Here is a 23,530-nt window from a genome sequence, read left to right on the forward strand (position 1 = left end):
CTGAAGTCACCATATACAGTGATTTGATTAATCCACGCACTAACTGACTAAAGAGTTTCTGTTGTTTTCATTTCACAGATAGAGAAACTGAAGCAAAGAAAGTTCATACAAAATGTCCAAGGTTAAGCTCCCTCTTCCCACACCAAGACTGTACAAAGGCACACACCAAGACTATTGCTTTAGCCATCTCAGCACACAGTCCACTCTGGGGTGGAAAATTTTAGACAGACTAGAACGTACTTGATGCTCACAAAATCTTTGCTTAGAGAAAGAAAGAATTTGGTTTCTGAGCGATTAGTGGGTTGTTTTAGGGATGAGAAAAGTGAGCTGCCTGCAGAAATTCTGGGGGCAATGACTTACAGAGAGTTGTCAGGAGATATTGTCAGCTGGCGAAGCTTGATTGAAGCTTGGATTTGGAGTCATGACATGTTAGGAGCTCTGAAGTCATCACAGTGGCTGAGAGTACCCATGGACCCACAGTCAAAATGTGACACTGGGACACAGTGGCATGGGAATTCCTGTCAGCACTAAACAGTGTCCTTCAGACATCAGGAGGCTAATGTCAACATATTTAATTTCTTTCCTCAAGAAAAATACATGTTGTATGTATACAATATAACAACACACACACACACACACACACACACACACACACACACACATTTCTAATCTACAGAGGAGTAATTGTAAGAAGTACATTCTCAGCTTTGCAGGTGCACTCTACCACAGTCTTGGCTATGTGTGGTGATATTGTGTTCCCCAATATTGTGCACCTTAATAAACTTATCTGGGGTCAGAGAACAGAACAGCCACTAGACAGACATAGAAGCCAGAAAATAGTGGCACACACACCTTTAATCCTAGCATTCTGGAGGCAGAGATCCATCCGGATCTCTGTGAGTTCAAAGCCACACTGGAAACAGCCAGGCATGGTGACACACACCTTTAATTCCAGAAAGTGATGGCAGGAAGCAGAAAGGTATATACAGCAAGAAAACCAGGAATTAGAGCCTGGTTAAGTTTTTAGGCTTTGAGCAGCGGTTCAGCTGAGATCCATTTGGATGAGGACTCAGAGGCTTCTAGTCTGAGGAAACAGGATCAGCTGAGGAATTGGTGAGATGAGATGGCTGTGGCTTGTTCTGCTTCTCTGATCTTTCAGCTTTAACCCCAATATCTGGCTCTGAGTTTGATTTTATTAATAAGACCTTTTAAGATTCGTGCTACATCTGGCGCCCAACGTTTGTGGTACAAATTCACGAAAAAGCTGCTTGCCTGTGGCCTTTCAGGCCCCAGCTCAGACCCAAGCTACCCTCAGCCAGTTGTGGTGGTGCACACTGGTAAGATTTGCTGAAGGAGGCAGAGGCAGGAGGACCCGAGATTGAGGCCAGCCTGGGAGGCTTGCTAAAGAGAAGCTGCAGCCAGGGCCGAGTCACAAAAGGTGGAGGTAGGACCATGGAGACAGTGGCTGCTGCTCCAAGTTGCTGGCTGCTTCTCATCATGCTGCTACCTGGGATGAAGGGTTTACTGCTGCTTGTTCAGAGAAAAATTGCCAGGACCATTGTGTTACAAGAAAGCATCGGCAAAGGTCAGTTTGGAAAAGTTTGGCAAGACAAATAGTGGGGAGAAATTGCTGTGAAGATTTTATCTTCTAGGGAAGAACTTCATGGTTCTGAGAGACAGACATTTATCAGGCTGTGATTGCTCCAAACCACAGAGGGGGCACAAAAAAAAAAAATTCTAAAGGGAACCATGACCATGCCTAACAGCAACTTTAAAATCTTCAAAAAGATGACAGGATACTACAATGACAGTTCCCCATGGACTATGATAAAGCCATTAAGCTGATTAACACCATAGAAAAATAGAATTTGGATTACAAACTGCTCAGGACAAGAGATGATCCAGATTCACAGACTACTCAAGCAAGGACTTGAGACAAGCCCTGCACTTTCCCATTATGCAGACACTGGACACATGATACTACTAACTCTCTCAGGACTTGGCAATTAACCCAAAAATTTTTTTTTCAGGGTTCCCTAAAGATGTCTTCACCCCCAGAAAGCAGGAAGTAATTTTAAGAACACGATGCCCACATTCCCAAGAGGTGGGGTGGGTGTTTTTTTTGTTGTTTAATGAGTTGTGGATATTGTCATTGTTTACTATGGTTGGTTACAAGTTATTTATTGTTAATGGTCCAAAAAAAAGCTAAACAAAGGAGATTAAATACAAGGTTCTTGTTTAAAAAAAAAAGAAAAAAGATATAGAAAAGAGTAGATCATTGAATCTACTCTGAGAAAAGGAAAGATATAGAAATGATAAGATAAAAGGTAGATTTTTGGATCTACTCAGAAAAAAAGAGAATATGGATATGATAAGATAAAAAGGGAGATTATTGAATCTGCTTTTAAAAAGGAATTACTTGTTTTAAATAGGATAAGTAATGAAAATTTTTATCTGAATTTGTCAAATGATAATGCACTGGACATTGTTAATATATATAATGAAGTTTTTGTCTGAATCTGTCAAATGTTAATGGACTAGACATTGTTAATGTAATTTTTGACTGTATATATTGTATATACTTATTGGATATAGTTTTTCTTGTATTAGTTATAAGCTTTTTTAATTTAGACAAAAAAATGGGACATGTGGTGATATCGTGTTCCCCAATATATTGTGTACCCTAATAAACTTATCTGGGGTCAGAGAACAGAACAGCCACTAGATAGACATACAAGCCAGGTTAAGCTTTTAGGCTTTGAGCAGCAGTTCAGCTGAGATCCATTTGGATGAGGACTCAGAGGCTTCTAGTCTGAGGAAACAGGATCGACTGAGGAATTGGCAAGGAGATGGCTGTGGCTTGTTCTGCTTCTCTAATCTTTAACCCCAGTATCTGGCTCCAGGTTTGATTTTATTAATAAAAACCTTTTAAGATTCATGCTACAACTATGCAGGTAGACTCCTTACCTTATTCCTCCATCCACTGATCACTGTCACTCTTCTAATTTGAATTACTCTGTCCACTAAGTGGGCTAAATAAATTCTTTATTTCTCACTGTATTATCTAAATTTGTCCCAGATATCTTTAGTACTTTTTATCTTTAAAAGACTGAACCATCATAATAAAAGAAGGCATTAAATAAAAAGAAAGAAAGAAAGAAAGAAAGAAAGAAAGAAAGAAAGAAAGAAAAAGAAAGAAGAAGAAAGGAAGGAAGGAAGGAAGGAAGGAAGGAAGGAAGATACATGTTAAAAAGCCATGTATTTGGCTCTGGCTATTGGGAACCTACCTATTCCTCATACTGAATTGCCTTGCTCAACCTTAATACAAGGGGAGCTGCTTAATCTATCACAACTTGATACACCATACTTTGTTGATAGCCATGGAACAATGATAGCATGAACTGAAACAGAGGAGGAGTGGATTGAGGTAGCTGGTGGAGGCAAGATGGGGGAAGGGAAAGGGGGGAGGGGAAGGAGGGGAAACTGGGGTCAGGATGTAAAATAAATTAAATAAAAATAAAATAAAAAAGTGATCAACTTGTTTATAGATGGGATCAATTTTTTGGTAAAGCAACCAATGCAGGGAGAAAATAAATTTGTGAAGAACACAGAAGAGATCCCTAAGCAGACCAGCAGGACCAGGGCTCCAAGTGTCCTGTTTCAGTTCCTGCTTCTTTCTATCAGCACTAGACATCGGCCCTGACTTCCCCAGAAACTGACAAAAACAAACAAACAAACAAAATATGTTGGCCCAGAGCTGGGATTAAACACAGAATTCCAATGTAAAAGTTAAGGAACAAAACTCATAACAAACTACATTCGGTATTTATATACATAATATCATTTGGTTTGCTTGTAGAGATGTTTGGAGAGGTTGAGGAGCATATTGAAAATAAAAGAGTTTCCAATAACATTGAATTTACCAATAAGAAAAAATTCATGTTAGCCAAGGGGAAGACTAAGTTGACTCATAACCCAGGAATGTTAACAAAGACGCAAGCTTTTTCTTCCTTTCTGAAGCCTGTCCACCCCATAGGCCTGGTTATTGTAAATTAGCAAGTGGGCCGCTAGTCTTCCTTAATCATATACAGCAGGAAGCAAAGGAAACATGGCTTTCATTCTCTCACATGAGAGAAACACACAGGCACCAATAAAAGTCACAAAATAAATTCTTAGTGTTGATTTTTGTTTATGCTAAGCAAGCTCCATGCTAGGATTGATCAAAAGAAGATTTGTCGGGGGGGGGGGGGGGGATTTTTGAGACAGGCAAAGGAGGCAATTTGATACTAATTAGGAAACAGACTTGTTCTCTATATCCCACCAGAAAGTCTAAAGGAACTTGGTTAATAATAGCTCCAGATTCTTCTGTAATTCTCCAACCTAGTATAGATTATCAATCAATTGCTGCTCGATTCACTTAACTATATTTGATATTACATATACAAAGCTGTAGTGTATCTGAATAGTTTTAAGAACATCCTAGTTTTCTTTTAAAATAGAATGTTGTTCCATTTCATCACATTTTAGAATCATTTCTGATCTCAAGTACTTATAATCTGCTATCCCTGAGCTAATAAATGGAATGTTCATTAGCTAAATTTTTGTTATTAGTATATTAGTGTCTATGTCCTTTATCAGTAATTTTCATAGTTATTTCAGTCCCAAAACCATGTGTAAATGCTAATATAAGCCAAGCCTAATGGAGCATGCCTGTGATCCCAGGATTCAAGGCCCAAGTAGAAAGTTCACAGGTTCAAGGCAAGCTTGACCCACACAGCCCTATCCTGTTGAAAGAAAGAAAGAAAGAAAGAAAGAAAGAAAGAAAGAAAGAAAGAAAGAAAGAAAGAAAGAAAGAAAAGAAAAGAAGGAAAGAAAGAAAGAAAGAAAGAAAGAAAGAGAAAGAAAGAAGAAAGAAAGAAGAAAGAAAGAAAGAAAGAAGAAAGAAAGAAAGAAAGAAAGAAAGAAAGAAAGAAAGAAAGAAAGAAAGAAAGAAAGAAGAAAGAAAGAAAAAGAAGAAAGAGAAAGAAAAAAAGAAAGGAAGGAAGGATGAGGGAAGGAGGAAGGGAGGGAGGGAGGAGGGAGGGAGGAGGGAGGGAGGGAGGGAGGAAGGGAGGAAGGGAGAAGGAACCTAATTTATGAAAAACAAATAAAAGGTGGAATTGCTTTGATTCATAGTCTTCGGATAATGCTTAGATATTATTTGTGTGGGAGCTAAAAGAGCTTTTCAGTTTGCTAGTTTGAGGCAAGGAAATAAGAACCTTATCCATCAAGTGACCAGTAATTGAATCCAGTTGTCCCGAGGAAGAGGCATCCCACATAACCTTTCATAAGACAGCTGCTTCCTACTGAAAACTTTCCCACACAGGGTTCAGCTCTCAGTGACAACTTTCAACCTTCCCACAGCTGGAAAATGCAAGTCTCTGTCCTGAACTGAAGTCTGCAGAGCACCAGAGTGACCTCTGCCTCCACCTCATTGGAATGACATTCTGATGGTGTTGGAAATGACTTAGCATTTATTCTGCTTCTTAACGATCAACTGGCAGAGTAACCACGGGGTAATAAGGGATCAAGAGAGGTTCTGTAAAGGTTCCTAGCTAACAAATGCACAAAGAATGAAAGAATTGGAAAATAAACATTTTGTACCCCTACATAAAAATTTGCCTTAAATCAATGGTTCTAAACCTTCCTAATGCCACTACCTTTCAATACAGTTTCTCATGATGTGGTGACCCCCAACCATAAAATTATTTCATTGCCACTTCATAACTAATTTTGCTGCTGTTGTGAATCTTACTGTAAATAGCTGGTATTCAGAATATGTGATACACAACACCCCCCAAAGGGCTCACAACCCACAGGTTGTGAACCACTGTAGCCAATACTCATCAGTAGAAATATGCTAAAGAAAATTCTGAACCAAAACTCCACAGTGAAAACATCTGAACTAACACGCTGCACGGTGGAAGAAGCAGGATAACCCGCTCTACAGAACAGAGTCTCATCCAGACGTACCTCACAAGGGTGAGTGGACCACTTCCTTCACCACCTCCTTATTACAGGGAGGAGGGAGGACAGCTTAAGAGATACAATAAACATAAGCATGTGGGAGCTACCTTATTTAGCTCTCTACTTGAACAGTTTAAGTTGACAAAATCGAAACATGGAAATATTAGGTGGTTACTCAATAATTAAAATGTGCTATTTTTGTTGTGATTATAGAAAAATACAATTATATTTTTGACATGTATGCTAACTAGTAGGTTAAAGGATAACACAGCTTAATGTTTCGCATTTATTTAAAATTCCTCCAGGCAAAGATAAGAAAGGGCAAAAATGAAGTGGCAAAGGTGAAAAGACAGAGGAAATAAAATATTCATGAATACTGACAACAGTTAAAGCCACATAGGAGGTGTAGAGGTACACAGAAATGCTCACTCTACATTTATGTGTTTAATTTTCCACAAAATAATTTTCTGAATATATATTTTCTAGTTCACAATACCATTCTTTCCAATGGGAAAGTCTTTAGTTTATAAACACATATGTAGGACATGTGTGCATAATGGTTCCATTATAAAACATTTTTACATTTATTCACAATAAAATGAGAATAGGTGGGAACTTCCAATACATAAGAAGAAAGAGTGCCCATTGTTCCTGTTGTTCCTTCCTGGATTGGGGTCAAGACTCAGTGATGTAGCACTGTGTAAACAGAGCAGATGACTGAAGGCTACATTTCCTCTACTGAAATGTCATTATTCTATTTCTGAAGAACAGATTATGTCTGAGGTCTTGTTGCACAATGAAACTCTGTGGCTTCATTAAAATTCTGGCCCAATCCATTTTTTAACTAAAAGTCTCACTAGTTTGTGTAGAGTAATATTGAACCTTTATAACTCACTCATTGTGTGTCAGTTTTTAAGAATGAATCTTGCTATATACTTGAGCTGGCTTCTACAAATCTATGGTTAAATTGTGGTATGATGAAATTGTGTGTAGGAAGCAATTTGTGTCTGAACTTTTTGAACTTTGGGTAGAGTGTCATGGAGCTAACTAGAAATATCATTGATATCAAGTTTGGAGAGAGAATGAAGGATGAAGAGGACAGAGCATCAGTGGATTCACAAGACCAAGCAGGAGGAAAATGTCACCACCCTGGGCATTTCACTCAGGGATTGTAAACCTGTAGACAGGGGTTTTCCATTGTCTATTTTTTTTTTAACTATAATGAGATGACCCTGCCTCTTAACACGCTTCTCAAACTATGGATCCATTGTAAGGTCCCATTTCATTCCCTGTCTTGATATCATTTCCACTCTGAGCACAAATTGTCGCTTGATACAAACTATTTTTCCTCAGTTCTGGGTCCCAATGAATGAAATTTTATAGAATTAACCTTAACTACATTGAGGCGACAGTGTAGTTCTGTATTAGTTCTGTATTGGTTCTGTATTTGAGTTCTGTATTAGTCAAGCTCCTGGCTGCAAGCAACAAAAGCCAATACCACCTATTACAAGCAGAATAGTGATTTACTGAAGGATGTTACATGGCTCATCAAATACTGGGCTTGCTGAAGAGCAAGTTTGTGGTTAGACAGGCAAGGACCATGTCTATTCCCCTGCTTCAGTAGACTGAGTATGCACTCTGCAGAAAATCTGGCAGCAATCTTTGTGTTCTTAGAACTCACTCTGCTCTGATTGTCACCATAGTTGGGGGAGGTTTTTTTTTTCACATCCTCCATGTTTGTGTCTCTACTTTCCAACTACAATTTAGGGACTTTGAAAAAGGCAGGAATGGGTAACAGCTGGAGAAGACATTCGTCTGTATTTTCATTTTCTATGATGAGATGTAAACAATATTTATAAGGAAAGGCTATCATGTACTAGGAAGATAAATAAAAAAGCATGATTATCTAGTACAAAATATATAATAAATGTCATGTAATTCTCACAAAAGAAATATACAAGTTTTTCCTTTATTTCTGGGTAGAATTCCTTGATACATGTATTTGTTTACTAAAAAAAAAGATTTTTGGTGGTAATAGCTGTTATTGAGAAACAAATTTTCATCTACTGCATAAAACCTACAATTAATAAGTTCTAATTCATTTTTTTATTGTTCCAGAATTTCATACATGTATAATATATATTTGTCAAGTCCACCCCAAACTCCTTTCTCTCCTGTAATTTTCCTGTCCTCAACTTCATGTGCTCTTTTTTAATCTTACTGAGTCCACTCAGCGCTGCCTGTGTACATATGGTTGTGGGACCATCTACTAGAACAAATAAAAAGCTCTCAGTGGTCATATTCCTAAGGAAAACTTACCCCTCCCCAGCAGCTATCAGCTGCCAATAGCTTCTCAGATAGAAGGGGGACTTCACGAGCTCCTTTTCAGCCAATGCTGGAATTTTGTCCAGCCTTATCTTGTACCAGTCTTGGGCATGTAGTCACAGCAATTGCACAGGTAATTGTGTAATGATCCTCTCATGTGCAGAAAGTAATGTTTCACTGAAGATATCTAGTACAACTGGCTCTGACCATATTTCTGATCCCTTTTTCATGATGATCCCTGAGCTTCATGAGGTGGGGAATGGGGTGTGTGATTTCACTTAAAGCTGAGAGTCTATAATCTCTTGTTCTCTATATGTTAACAAATTGTGCTTCTCTGTAATAATCCCTGCCTACTGAACTAATAAGTCTCTGTGATGAGGGGTGACAGATGCACTACTACATGAGTATAATGACCAGGACTTAGAGGATAATTTTAGAGTACGGGTATTTAGCAGAAAAGTCTTAGATGTTATTACTCCATTAATGTTTTTTTGTCCCAGTTAATGATAAGAGGCATGAGGTTAATATTACAGAATGGGTCATAAATATAATCAAGAAGAGGTTAGATATTCCTAAAAAATTTACATCACTACTAGACCAGTGAGCATATCTTGCCAGGTCAGTCCTTATTGTAGCAAACAGGCTTCAGAGTTGGGAAATGGTGTTACTTACTCTTCTCCCCTAGCAGCATACGTGAAACTTTCCAACTCTATGAAAGAACCAAATACATAGACATGGTGTATATATATAATACTTGTACATCATAATGAGTTGTACATAGGAAAGACTATAAGTATATGCTAACAATGAAAAGTAATTACATAAATGACCTCTTTCCCCTATGAGTTCTATGTCCATAGAATCACTGATAATCATCATTTTAATGGAAGGATTTTGAAACCAAAGTCTGCACATGGCTGTGACTACTAGTTGAATGTGGCTGTGGGATTTTTTTAATACAACTTTTACTTGGCTGTGGCATTTTAAAAACTCAAAATTCATTATAAGAATGATGAAGAAATGCTTTTCATTGTGGAGTTTAGCAATACTGCCAACTCTTCTTATTTGGCTATATAAATACAAAACGTATAATCTAATAAGCAGTTGGGGAAATGCCAGTTTTAGCCCTCACTACTGGCAGTCTATGCAAAACCATCTGATTTTAATCCCTCCACTTGATTTACCTCATGGCTTAAAAATTCATCCAGCCCATGAGAAGTAATACAAAACAAGCAGAGTGTTAAGTCCTGAGGCTTGCCAGAAATTCAGGCATGACCATTTCTAGTTCAGTATAAAAGTCAAGGTAAGAATTATCCTCACTCCACAACCACAAGTGTACTATTCTCTTGATTTAAAAAAAAAAAATCAGAAACATATTTTCCTCTTTGAGGATTTTAAAAAAATGGCTTGATTTCAGAAAAGAAAACACATTTCAAGTGGGAGAAGACAGAAGTTGATAACAGGCACTGGAACACCTTGCTCAGCCTTGCTGCAGAGGGGGAGCAGCTTGGAACTGCCTCAGCTGAATGTATCAGACTCTGCTGACTCCCTGTGAGAGGCCTTGCCTTGGAAGAGGTGGGACTGGGGGGTGGGTTGGGGAAGAAGGCTGGGGGGTGGGAGGAGGGAGGAGAGGGGGATCTGTGGTTGGTATGAAAAGTGAATAGAAAATTTTTTAATAATAAAAAAGAGAAACAAAAAAGAATATCAGCTAGATGTAGCTACTGTTGACATTTTCATAAAAGCCTTTGCATACTTAGTCTTTTTCTGTTTTTTAACAACAAGAACAACAACAAATTCTACAGCTGTATTTAGTGGGATTTAAAAACAACAATGAATGTAACTAATTTTTTTTTCATTTTGTGGAACTGTCATCCATAATATATAATGAATGTGTGATATGTATGTCAATTTATTTCAGACAAATTTTGTTCTATAGCCAGATCAGACAGATGACAGTGCTATGTTGTCATGACGATATTTCAAGGTTGTTAGATGCTTTTTATACAGGCATGCTTTATAAAGTCCTCACAGGGGTTGGGGATTTAGCTCAGTGGTAGAGTGCTTGCCTAGCAAGCTCAAAGCCCTGGGTTTGGTCCTCAGCTCCAGAATAAATAAATAAATGAATGAATGAATGAATGAATGAATGAATGAATAAATAAATAAATAAATAAATAAATAAATAAATAAAGTCAGTCCTCACAGTTTAAAAAAAAAAGAAGTTGATAAGAGCTTCATTTTCTTGTTCCTGATTCTTTAATGCAGTTACCAATTTTTGTCACCAGTACAAATTGGAAAAAATTTAGGCCAAAATATTGGCATTTACTTCTCACTGACTTAGGAAGTATTGTGTTTCCAAAAAGAATTCCCAGAAAGGATTTAGTCAAGGAATACAAATATTTTGCACTTAAAGTAAACTTGAAAAATTATATTTAATAGAGACTGAGAATTCTTTATAAGCAATATATATATATATATATATGTGTGTGTGTGTATGTGTGTGTGTGTGTGTGTGTGTGTGTGTATTCAGGTATTAATAAGAACTATTTCCAAATACCCTGTCTTTTATAGTGAAGAAAATGTAGTAAAATTTATTAAATCTTTGTAAAATAAAGAAGAATTAATTTAACCACTATTAAGAGTGGATCATCAGAAATACAGTTAAATTTAAAAAACGTAGCTTGTCACAAATACAAGATTGAAAAGGTAAAAAATATTTCAAGCATGGTAGAAGGGACTGAGGACTGAAATATTTTCTTAACTATAGTTGCCTCAATAGGGTTATAGTTTATTCTTTCAGTCATTTATATTCTATAACCTAAGTACATTAAATATTTTCCAACCCTAACACCCTAATTTTGTATTTGGCAAAGTATGAAATCTTCACAATTTCTGTTCCCCATTGCTTCAAAATTAGAAATAACAGACGGTGATTTGTTCCCAAGTAAGACAAGCATCAAATGGAGAACTTCAAATTCTCAAACATACTAGTTTCTTTTCAGAAGACCCAAGTGTATCTCACACATACTGATCTCAATCACCACTCACTAGAGAAGCTTCTGCTGCACCCCAACTTAAATAATAGAAATCTCATTGTAATTAGAACCCAGTGAAAACGAACGATATCTACTAAGGTCACTGACGCTGTTGTTCACTGTTTAAGTCAGGGTATATTGGCTTCCTGTAGTTGATGGTATTCCCAAGTGGACCTTATACACCACTTCTTTCAGGGTGAAAGTTGGAGACTTGGCCAAAAAAAATCCATTATTATCAGGCAATTCATTATCCCTACATACATACAGGGCTGGTGGCTGGGCATGAATCACCACCACTTATCAATCTTTAGACGATCCAGGGAAAATAGCAAAATACAAAGAATTATAATATTCCTTTTTAAAAAAAAGATTGATTTATTTATTATGTTTACAGTGTTCTGCTTGCATGTATGTCTGCAGGCCAGAAGAAGGTGCCAAATCTCATTACAGATGTTTGTGAGCCACCATGTGGTGGCTGGGAATTGAACTCAGGACCTCTGGAAGAGCAGTCAATGCTCTTAACCTGTGAGCCATCTCTCTAGCCCCAATATTCCTTTTTTGTAGCTGAAGTTTTCTCCGGTCCTACCCAGTCCCATGGACCCCGCAGCCACATATAAAATAATCACTCAGAAGCTTATATTAATTAAAACTGCTCAACCATTAGCTCAGGCTTACCACTGACTAGCTCTTACACTTAAACTCAGCCCATTTCTGTTAATCTATATGTTGCCACTTGTTCCATGGCTTTCCCTGTGTGCCATTACATGCTGCTCCCTGGACGGCTGGTTGGCATCTGCTCTCAGCCTTCCAGCCTTCCCACAATTCTCTTTGTTTGCTTATCCCACCTATACTTCCTGCCTGGCTACTGGCCAATCAGCATTTTATTTATCAACCAATCAGAGCAACACATTCACAGCATACAGAGCAATACCCACAGCACTTTATTTATTCTTTCCAATATTCAACAAATATTTGAATTTCACCTAGTCATGACAAACAGTGATTAATGTACATATATTTATAACTTGTGTACCTAGTCATAATTCATCCTAGATATGGGGAATGCCTTTGATGTGTTATAAACAGCATAGCAAATACTGGGGATCAGAGCTAAGAGCAAGCTATTAAGCAGAAGTCTGGTAGTAGTAGCACATGCCCTTAATCTGATCACATGGCAGGCAGAATCTCTGTGTGTTCAAGGACACAGCCAGCATGGTGACACACACCTTTAATCTCAGTATCAACCATAGATACCTGGAGGTCTGTATTGACAAGCAGTGACAAGGAAGTCATGTGGTTGAGTTTACAGCCAATGAGAAGGCAGAACAGAAAGGTAATAAAAAAGATGACACAGGAAGAAGGTCTCTCTCAGGGGAAGAACAGCGGTAAGTGGTAAGATAGGGTGATCTTAGCTCTTGGCTACTGCTCAATCTCTGGACTTTTAACTCTTTATTTGGCTCTGTGTTTCTTATTTAATAAGACTGCTTAGAATTACATCTACAGAGGCCTTTAACAGGGAGTATAATTTCATCAAATCTCTGGTAGCTACTCTGAAGATATTGTGAGGAACTACTTTGAAGGGAACAAACCAAGGCAAGAAGATAAACAAAACAAAACAAAACACAAACAAAAGAAACCCTACTAAAATACTCAAGTAAAAAAAATAACCAAAGTTTCCTGAACTAATGGGGTAGTGGCTACAATAGGAGACCAAAAAAAAAAAAAAATGGCAGAGATTTGAGGAGTAGGGAAAAATAGATGTGATGGCATATGCTGATCAGCTGAGAAAAGAAATGGAAAATTATCATTCTCTTCAGATGAGCCAGGTGATGTCACTTCTCCTCTCTTACACCATGCAAGGGCTCTCCCCCTTAATCATCATCACTCTTCACAAGGTCTAAGGGAGTCTACAGCCCAGCCCAGTCCACCCCTCCTTCCACTCTCAAAGCTACAGCTCAGTCTCCCACACACAGCCATGTTGGTGTCACTCAGATAATCCCACCACAATCTTGCCTTACAGGCCTTACTCTTCCCTGTTGCTTTGCCCAGGGAAGGGTGAAGTCCACACTGTCACCTCTTGTCATGAGCCCTCCCTGACTGTGTCAGTATTGTTTCAACATCCTCGAGAGCACGTCCAAGTTTTCTCCATAATCCTAACCCTTTTTTAAATGTAACATGCTTACTTGTGTATGTTCCCCATCTTGGAAGAAGTCCTAGCAAGCCAGGGATTTTTACTTTACTTTGTTCATCATAGTAACCTTCAGCTCCTAGAACGGTATGAGTCATATGTACTGAGTGAATTCACAGAAGGACCCCATGTCTATAGCTTGACCAGTTGGTCAGGTGTGGGTTTGAATCACTGAGAGAGGAAATATAAAGGCCAGCAGACATCCAGAAGCCAGCAGCAGCACTGCACTGTTCTGTGAGGTGCCAACAAGTGATGTCCACTACAAACAACGTCTGTTTTGGATTCTGTTTGAGGTCTGATAGATCTCATATATGAGCCAAAAAATTCTCAAATAACCACAAGCTATAATGGAAGCTACTTCACTCGACTTTTTAATCCAGCAAAAATTAGCACTCACTTTCAAAACTATAAAACAGATTTCGTATAACAGGATAGTGGAAAATAAAATAGATTACATAGCAGTGAAAATACAATAAGGTGCTATTGGATTTGGGGTTAACTGACTAATTTTTATCTCTTGGACAATTTAAAAATCCCTGTCAATCCTGAATAGTTATTGTTTTGCCATGAATAATTTTTTTTTAATGAATCTTAACTTCACAAACTTTAGCATGCATCTGTGTCACCTGGAAAGAAGTTTTACTAATATATACATAGACGTTTATAAATAGGGAGGCACTAACATTTCTAACATTGCATTTCTTAATGATGCTAATCCAGGAACCACACTTTAAGAATGGCTGTCGGCAAAATTTTCATTTACCAGTGTGTGACAAATTTGGCCATCTCAAATGGTCTTTTCTGACTCCCAGCTGTACTGAATATTTACATATAGAAGCAAAACTACTGCGAAATGAATTCAGATTATCTCTTAAATTCTTTTATTTAATGTGCTTTGATTCTGGTATTTTCCTCATACTGGGTAATCTATGCTCCTTTTTGTTTCAAATATTGTAACATTGGTTTTTCTGTGATTATTTCTGTTAACAGGACAGGATTGATGCTGTTTGTTGCCAGTTAAAGCTTTACAACATGTGGATTACTTCTTCTTATGCAATTCTCTGTTTTTTTCTAAAGGTAATAATAACCCAATTTCTAATTTATTTTGTTTTCTATGACCTATCACTATTATAATAGAATCTCCAACAGCTTATTGATATTTTGGAAGTGATCAAATACATGAAATGATCAAACATGTTTCTTTCTTCTGCCTGGAGATACCATCCCACCTTTCAGCTCCTGGACTTGCTATCTAGCTGTCACAGAACTTCCTACCTGTTCCTATGTTGGCTCTCCTGTTCCCTACGCCATGGTGCTCTGCTTTGTGACTCACATATTTTCTCCATTGAACCACGGTGCTGTTGCCTTTCCAGGGAGAAAACTTCAAGAACTACTCATTGAAGCCTGTAGAGGCTTGTCCCTGGAGAGTAAGACAGAGCCACATGTGGAAAGACCCATGTAGGTTCGGTTCTGTGCCCAAACCTCTCCTCAGAGGAACCTGTTCTAACAAAACCTGCAGAATTCAAGGATTTATTGGTTAAGCTAGTGATTAATTTAGACTACAGAATTTAAACACTTTAGGTATAATTCATACAGTTGCAGAAGATTATTGAGCCAAAACTTTGTATAATTCCAATCTCTGTTTTTATAAATTAAAATATTTTCATAGAAAATAGAAGAGGATAATTACTATGAATTGTCCACATAAAAAAGGTTAGAATTTAGTGTGGTGGTCTGACTTAATCTACTGTAATATAAAAGAATGAGAAAGTTGCATAATTCACTCTGTGCTTTATTAACTATTGAAATTTCCCTGGTGGTGGGTGAAAGTCTGAGAGCAGTGTCTCCTCTTCCCCACTAACACCAACACTGACAACCTGTAAATTATGTACCAGCAGCACAAGAGCTCGAGATGCACTCATTAAGAGTGTCCATCTCATGAAAGATACTACCTTCTGTAGCTTGCTTCCTCTCTCTATCAGCTCTAACGTTCTTGCAAAACCTGAAGCATGCAGTGTTTAAAAATAAGACAAACAGCTCTGTCTAGTGGCAAGGTTTATCACTGCAACCTAAGTCATGAACAGGTTTTTTTTTTTTTTTTTTTAACTTGGCAAGCAAGGTTGACAGGAAATGGCTGTTGTAACCCCTGCTCATCGGACACAATGGATAAGCACTTAAAACTATCAGTATTTTTTTTTCCACTGGGGACAGTTCTCAGGGAAATTAAGAGAGACAGGTGTAAAACCCACATTAATGGTGTCACTTTAAAGGAAATGCAAAAGCATTTACATTTTTTAATTAAAAAAGAGTGAAATTTTGATTTTTTTAAATAAGTTTGTCTGTCAAACATAGTTACAAATCTTAGCCTGCACCCAGCTTCAGCCTGCCTTCCTTTCTTACCTCACACTTCTTCTGCCAGTAAGAAAACTCTAGAATTCAGCTGTAAGTCAAAACTATAGTATTCTTCACAGGGCAGATAAAGCCGCAGCTTGGGTCCCTGGCTTTAAAGGCAGTTTCCACAAAGCTCTCCAGAATGTGCTAGAGTACTGTGTGTCCACAACTCAGAACAGGAGCCATTCCCTCCATTTCCACCAGGAAGCACTCCAAAAATCAGCAGTCCTTTTGCTCACAAAGAATGGTGTATCAGGACAAACTGTCTTCTGCAGAATATTATGAAACATTGTATCATGCATTAAAACTGAGAAAATGGACATAGGATTGGCCAACAGTCTACATGAGGGCTGAAACTAGGGCCTGTTAGATTTCTGGCTAAATCAGATGGGAAAGATGTTTGCAAATTGAATCAAAATTTATTGGCAAGGAAAATAAGGATGAGAATTGCTTTTCCTTTTCAATGCTAGGATTGAACCCAGGGCCTTACGTGTACTAGGCTAGATGTCCTACCACACTCTTTAACACATAATAGTAACAAGATATTAAGTGTCTGGCTGTATCCAAAAAATAATGATCAAAATTTTACAGCATTGCATGTTTGCCAAAGATAATAGTCAAAAGGGTACTTAATCTATCAATTTCTTCCCATGTCCATCCTCCCTAATTCATGAACTCTTTTTTATCTATTATTGTTACATGTATATTTATGTGTGTATTGTGTATATATGTAACAAAATAAAATTAAATAATTAAAAGTAATATATATATATACATGTGTATATAAATGTAACAATATGTGTAACAATTATATATACATATATACACACACACATATACGTATATACAACCTACTGAGTTTAATGTTGCTCATATGTGTATGTGTTCATGGCTGACCATAAGAGATTGAACAACTCACATGAGAGCTTGTTTCTGCAGGAAACTCTCACTCTCTCAGCAACCATTAACTATAGCTTTTCATATAGCTATGGGGCCTTACAGAATCCCCCTTGCCTATGTTCAAATGTTTGTATTCAGACATCCTTGCTGGTGAGAGTTCATCGGTGCATTTTTCCAGTCATGTCTAGGGAAGACTAGCGAGCAGCAGGCACCTTGGACCTCTGGCCCTTACACTGTTTCTGCCCCCTCTTCTTTGATTTAACCTGTCAGCTTTGCTTGCTAAGGTTTAGATAGATTTTTAAAGCACATCTTAGAAGAAATTACTTTTTACGTATATCAGAAGGATGAATTTGTGAAGAAATTTATGGTATGAGATCCAAGAAGTAATTTTTGAGACCCAACAACAGCAAGAACAGAAACAATGTCAATGTCACAGTTACACTGAGGTAGGGAAGAGGAGATGTGTTCTTTCAAATTTTCCTCCATCTTAGTTTGTAAGTTATCAAAATAGTCACAGTGTCATAGAAGCAACAATCCTACAGCTCTAGGAATCCTGAATGTGATTTAGTGGCATAACCAAACAGAAACTGCCACAAAGCTAACATAACCCTGATTTAATGGTATGCATAATCATAGCAGCATTACATAGCAATTTGGAATAAATGACAAGTGATTACTTAGATGGCTGAAATTAGCATTACTTTTACAAACTGCATTTCTAGGGTCAGTGAAAGAGAAGAATAACAAGACAGGCTAAAAAGATGCTTTAACGTTTATCTGGAAGGAAAAAATACCAGCAGCTGGCCTCCTTAGTTCTCTTGGGATATTTTAGTACTAAGGAGTGAAATAAAAAAAAAAAAAAAAAAAAAAAACATAATGCCAGGTTGGGTGGTTCGTGTCTGTAACCCCGGGACATGAAAGAGATGTGGCAGGTAGACCATGAGTTTGAATCCAGTTTGAGCTACATAAGTGAAAAGAAAAGGGTGTAGCACAGAGTAAAGAAGGACAGATGAGGCATAGGAAGATGTTTGTATCACAGCTTCCACAGGCTTCTCGCTCTGCCTTCCTGTCTGAAACTCGGAGGCAAGAGTAGAAAGTCAACCAGCTGCTAGAAAATTCTCAGTCAGAGGTATTTTGCAATGTGTATTGCCATGTTTTTCTTGTCACAACTGGGGAAGCAGAACATGAGATTGTGGTATCTAGTGGGCAGAGGCCAGGGGTGCTGCTAAACCTTCCACGGTGCATGAAATAGCTTCACTGCAAAGAATCAGCCCCTCAAATGTGTGCACCGTGCTGAGGCTATGAAGCCTTGAGCTGTTAGTACCTTGTCTCATCATGACCCTCAGCAGCAAAGCCTCAAGTGACTGATCTGTGCAGGGGGGTTTTATTCTCTACCAGACTGTTGGTATCCTGTGCTTTAACAACCTAAATTTAAACATGGACTACATGAAAGCTAGTTCAAAGTCTTTCCTCAATTCGTACTGTGTTCAAAAACAAAAAGCTGGCTTTTAAATAAGTATTAAACTAGAGCCTTACTAAATAGAGGTATAACTCTTCAGCCTTTGTTTCATATCTCTCTGTAGAGTACAGAAGTACTTGTAAACTAATCCTTCATGTTCTAAAGGTAATGGTAGACAGTATTTGAACTCTAAGTTTTAGGAAAAAACTAAAACCAAAACATAAAGTTTAGAATAAATTGTCTTGAGAAGACATCCCAGAATCACATCATATAATTAGATAATGTCCTTCCTTTTCATCCAAGAAGTGAGCTCTGACACTGCGAGAGACGGGTTGCTAAGGAGTACATGTCTCTTCAGTCTGTCTGTCCAAACTCATCTTTTTCAGCAAGACATACATGATCTGCCACTATGGAAAAGTCTCCTGGCATTCCAAGTTCAGAACTACCAGGTTCAATCAGTCCTGAGTAGATTGAAAGATGTTTTACAAACAAAGAGGGGAAAGATATGAAAATTAACAGGGATGCATCTTTATGCAAATGGTAAAGCGCCTGTCTTAGGGTTTCTAGTGCTGCAACAAAACACCATGACCAAAAAAGCATGTTGGCAAAGAAAGGGTTTATTCAGCTTAAATTTCCACATTGCTGTTCATCACCAAAGGAAGTCAGCACAGGAACTCAAACAGGGCAGGATCCTCGAGGCAGGAGCTGATGCAGAGGCCATGGAGGGGTGCTGATTACTGGCTTGCTTCATATGGCTTGCTCAGCCTGATTTCTTATAGAATGCAGGACTACTAGCCCAGGGATGGCACCACCTACCATGGCCTGGACCCTCCCCTATTTATCACTAATTGCCTTACAGCTGGATCTCATGGAGACATGTCCTCAATTGAGGCTCCTTCCTCTCTAATGACTCTAGCTTGTGTCAAGTTGACACATAAAACCTTGTATACTAAATTTGCTGCCATGCAGAGACCACATTTTTCAAGGGCATGAAACTTTCCTAATTGAAAGCCTGGCTGACTTGTCGATATTTGACTCCTTCTCATCTGTGGATACAGTAAAAAAGCAAACCTTCTGAGCAGTACAAAAAAGCTAAGAAAGAAAGTCACCAGACTCGAAATACCACACCAAGAGTCAGGCACACTGGGAAGTGATGCATGCAGTGCCTGTGCTCCCATAGACAAGTTCTTCTCTCAAGTGTGTCTTCCTAGATGGTCCACTTGCATCTGAGCAATGTTTACAGGACCCCAGGTATACAAGTGTATAAAATAGGTAGACCAATTAAACATTTACTGATAATACATCATAAAGAGTTTTATTTTATCATACTATAAGATGATGTGATCATAGTCTAGTAAATATAATTGCATTTAGTTTTATTGGATATGAATTTCACATAAAAAGTGAAGTATTTTCTGCTGTTACAAAAAAAAAGAAAAAGAAGAAAAAGAAAAAGGCACTTGCTGCTCTTGCAGATATAATGAGTCTTTTTCTGTCCTACTCCAAAGTAATGACATGGGGACTTCTTACTAATTATGAAAGCTTGGCCTATAGCTTAGGCTTGTTCCTAACTAGCTCTTATAACTTAAATTAATCTGTTTATATTAATCTACATTCTAACATGTGGTGTTACCTCTCTTCCATCTTGTACCTCCTGGTGACTCAGCCCTTCTTCTTCCCAGAGTCCTCTCTGTCTCTGGAAGTCCCACCTATACCTCCTGCTTAACTATTTGCCATTCAGCCTTTTACTATACCAGTCACAATAATACACCTTCACACACTGTACAAATAGCCCACAACAGAGGACCCAGGTTTGGTTCCCAGTAACCACGTGGTGGTTCATAACCATCCATAGATCCAGTTCCAGGTAATCCATGAACCTCTTCTGAGCTTCATAGGAACCAGGAATGCACATAGTACATATATTCAAGCAGGTAAAGAATTATAGAAATAAAACAATTAAATCAAAAAAATAAATTTATGTATGAAAGTGTTGTACAGAGTTAAGTGTGGGTCCAGGGCATTGTATTCTATCCTTTCTGTTCAGTATTACTCTAAGCATCAAATTGCTCTAATAAATAAACAATTATAAAAAAGAAATTTATTTTAAAGCAATTTTTAGTATGCATTTAGTTTTGCCACTTATTAATGATAAAAGCAAATTTGTTTTCTAGTGAGGTGAATGTATTCATTTATTTTTGGCTGAGAAGTTGAGGCTGCATGACATGGAACACTTTCATCATTTTTCAGAGATGATCGATATCTTGATTTTTACAATCATAGGGCTGAGAACCCCACTTTGCACAAATATGTAATATAAATGGTAGAGGTATATTTAGGATCATTTCATAAATTGCTAGAAACTCTGAAGTTACTAAGCTGAAATTCATTTAATGGTTTTTTGTTGTGTTTTGTTTGTTTGTTGTTGTTGTTTGCTTGTTTTTAAATGAAACTGAGCTCATCAACTTCTTTGTTTGTTTCGAGACAGGGTATCATTATGTAGTTCTGGATGTCCTGGAATTCACTAGGTAGACCAGGCTGGCCTTGAACTCATAGAGATCCTCCTGCCTCTGCTTCCCAAGTGCTGAGATTAAATGTGTGTACCACCACAAGGGTGACAAACAGCAATTTTTGAAATTGAAAATTTTTACACAATGTTGGATGAGAAAACATGAAAAGTTACTTTCTACAAAGAAGTCATCATGCTTCTACAAAGACAGAAAGGTTTGTGTGTGCAGTAAAAGCACTACAGTTCATAGCATACAGCTGTCAAATCTAAACCGGATGTTTCTGGTAGGGATGTTGGTGCTGCATTACTTGATGGCCTGTGTGCATAGTGCAAAGTGTGCATATCATATTTTCAACCAAGACTGCAGTTGAAGTCCCATACTGCAACACAGGCAAGTACTGCCTCACACACCTTGGATTCGTCCCATGTGGGTTGTGATTACTTTCCGGGCACTGTGCTTTCAGAGGGGTCTCATTGTTGTAAAATTTTTGAAACCTTTTGTGGGTTTAGAAACTTGTGCTATAAGAGAACTCATGTTTTGCCTCTCTAATAAAAGCTCCTTCTTTCATTTTACAGTGTTCAGAATAATAAATCCCTTCATAGTTGAGTTAGAGGGTGCCTTCCCATGATCACTATGTCTAGAGGTGCCCACTTTTCCTTGCTCAGATTGTGGTCACTATAAAGTGTGAAAAGGGCTGAAAAGTCCTCCCATAGCCCGTGGTCCAAGCTCCAGATGCTTAGTACCAGAATGCCATGTTCAAAACAACCCTAAACACATGTCTGAGAACAGCACAAGGACTTTCTCCAGGTCTCTCTCATCAAAGCAGCAGGCTTGAGATTTGTGCTGAGTAGTTCATGTGCACCACATAGGACTGGAGCTTGGCTATATAAGCTAAGTACAGTACTCAGGAGAGTACCCAGTAGAGTATCCTCATAAAGACAAGGCTGGCTCTCACAGTACAGGACGGAGCCAAGGATGGAGAGAGAGGCTGAAGGTCAAGTAAGGGGATGAAACCATGGGATTAGCTTTCCAAACATGGCCACATTCTGACTCCAAAATGTTCAAAAATTGCAAATGTGAGCTAGGACTGCTATATCCTTAAGAATGTAGCCGGTGTAGACAGGGAGCAGAAAATTTTATTTAGCAGTTAGTAGAAAGATTACTACCTGAAAATCTTTTCCCAAATTACATGTGGTATCTACTTGTAGCTCTTTCTTTCTATCTCCACAGATAAAACTGCTAGAACTGTATGCACCCTGCTTGGACCTGTACCTGTCCTACCTCCAGTTCTGACCTATGGGCTAGCTGGATCTGTGGGTGTCATTTCCATCTTTGTAAAATCATAGTATTTTTAAATATAGTCTTTGAGAAGTACTTATACATATACAATAAAATATGATCATACCCACCCCCATTTCTCCCTTACTACTCCCCCAATATTTCTCACTCTCAACTGTGTGGGCTCTTCTTTGTTTTATTTTGCCTTAATTTTCATAACACTTTAAATGAAAATATAATTACATCACTTCCCCTCTTCCCTTTCTTCCTTCAATCCTTCTCAGGTCCCCTCCTTCCAACCCCCTCATGCCCACCCCCTCTCAAACTGACATCTCTTTTTCTTTAATTATTATTGTTTTACATACATACACACATATGCCTATGTGTGCACAAATATATAAATACAGTCTTCTGAGTCCATTTCCATTGTTCATGTGTATATATGGATAACCAATAAAGAGGCTCAACCCTGGGCAAAGCTAACTCTTCTTTTTACTACAATTACCTGTAGTTCTGTCTAGGGGTGAGACTCCGTGAAATTTTCCACCTTTTGCATTAGCATGTGCTATGAGAGTGCCATTGTTCTGGTCTTGTTTATGCAGTCATTTCTAGGAGATACTGTTTCATAGTAGTCTTCCTGATATTTTAACTCTTTCCTTCCCTTCCTCTTCTCTTCCCCTCCCTTCCCATCCCTTCCTCATCCTTTCCTTTCCCCTTCCCTTCCCTTCCATTCCCTCCCATCCCCTCCTCTCCCCTTCTCTCCCCTGCCCTCCATTTTCCTTTCTTCCTTTTCTTTTATTTGAAGTGTTGTAGACCAAACCTAGGGTCTCATATGTCCTGAACTAGCATTGCTCCACAGTGTAGAGCTTCTCAGTCTATTCTGGTTTGCTCATTTTTCTCTTAAGTATCTGATTCTTTTCAGTTGATGATTATATTACAGATACTCTTTTGTAGATCTCTACATAGACTACAAATATTTTCCCTAGCTCCTATGTCATTCTTAATTTTACATTATCCCTTAAAAAATAAGACCTTTTCATTTTAGTGTTTTTCAAACATATCAGTCTTTTGCTTTGCTGTCATGTTAGAACCTTTCCTATCTGTTATTTTCCCCATAAGTTTTGTAGTGCTGAAGAACAAGTACAGATCTTTGTGTATACCAGGGAACTGTTTTATTGAATTCAAATATCAGGGTTAGAATTCTTTTATTGAATATATAACATCATTTTCCTTGTCCTATTGGCCTAGGACCTCTAGCACAGTGTCAGAGTGGTACTAATAATTGTCATCATTTCCTTTCTCTTGATTTATCTGGGCATTTTCAATGCATCACCACAAAATAATATATCTACTATGGGACTGATTAGCTTTGAGTACTAGGCAAGATTTTTAGCACAATAAATTGACCATGAAATCTAGCATGTGTTATTTAATAAACCAC

This window comes from Peromyscus eremicus, chromosome 6 (genome assembly GCF_949786415.1).
Source record: "Peromyscus eremicus chromosome 6, PerEre_H2_v1, whole genome shotgun sequence".
NCBI classification, from domain to species: Eukaryota; Metazoa; Chordata; class Mammalia; order Rodentia; family Cricetidae; genus Peromyscus; species Peromyscus eremicus.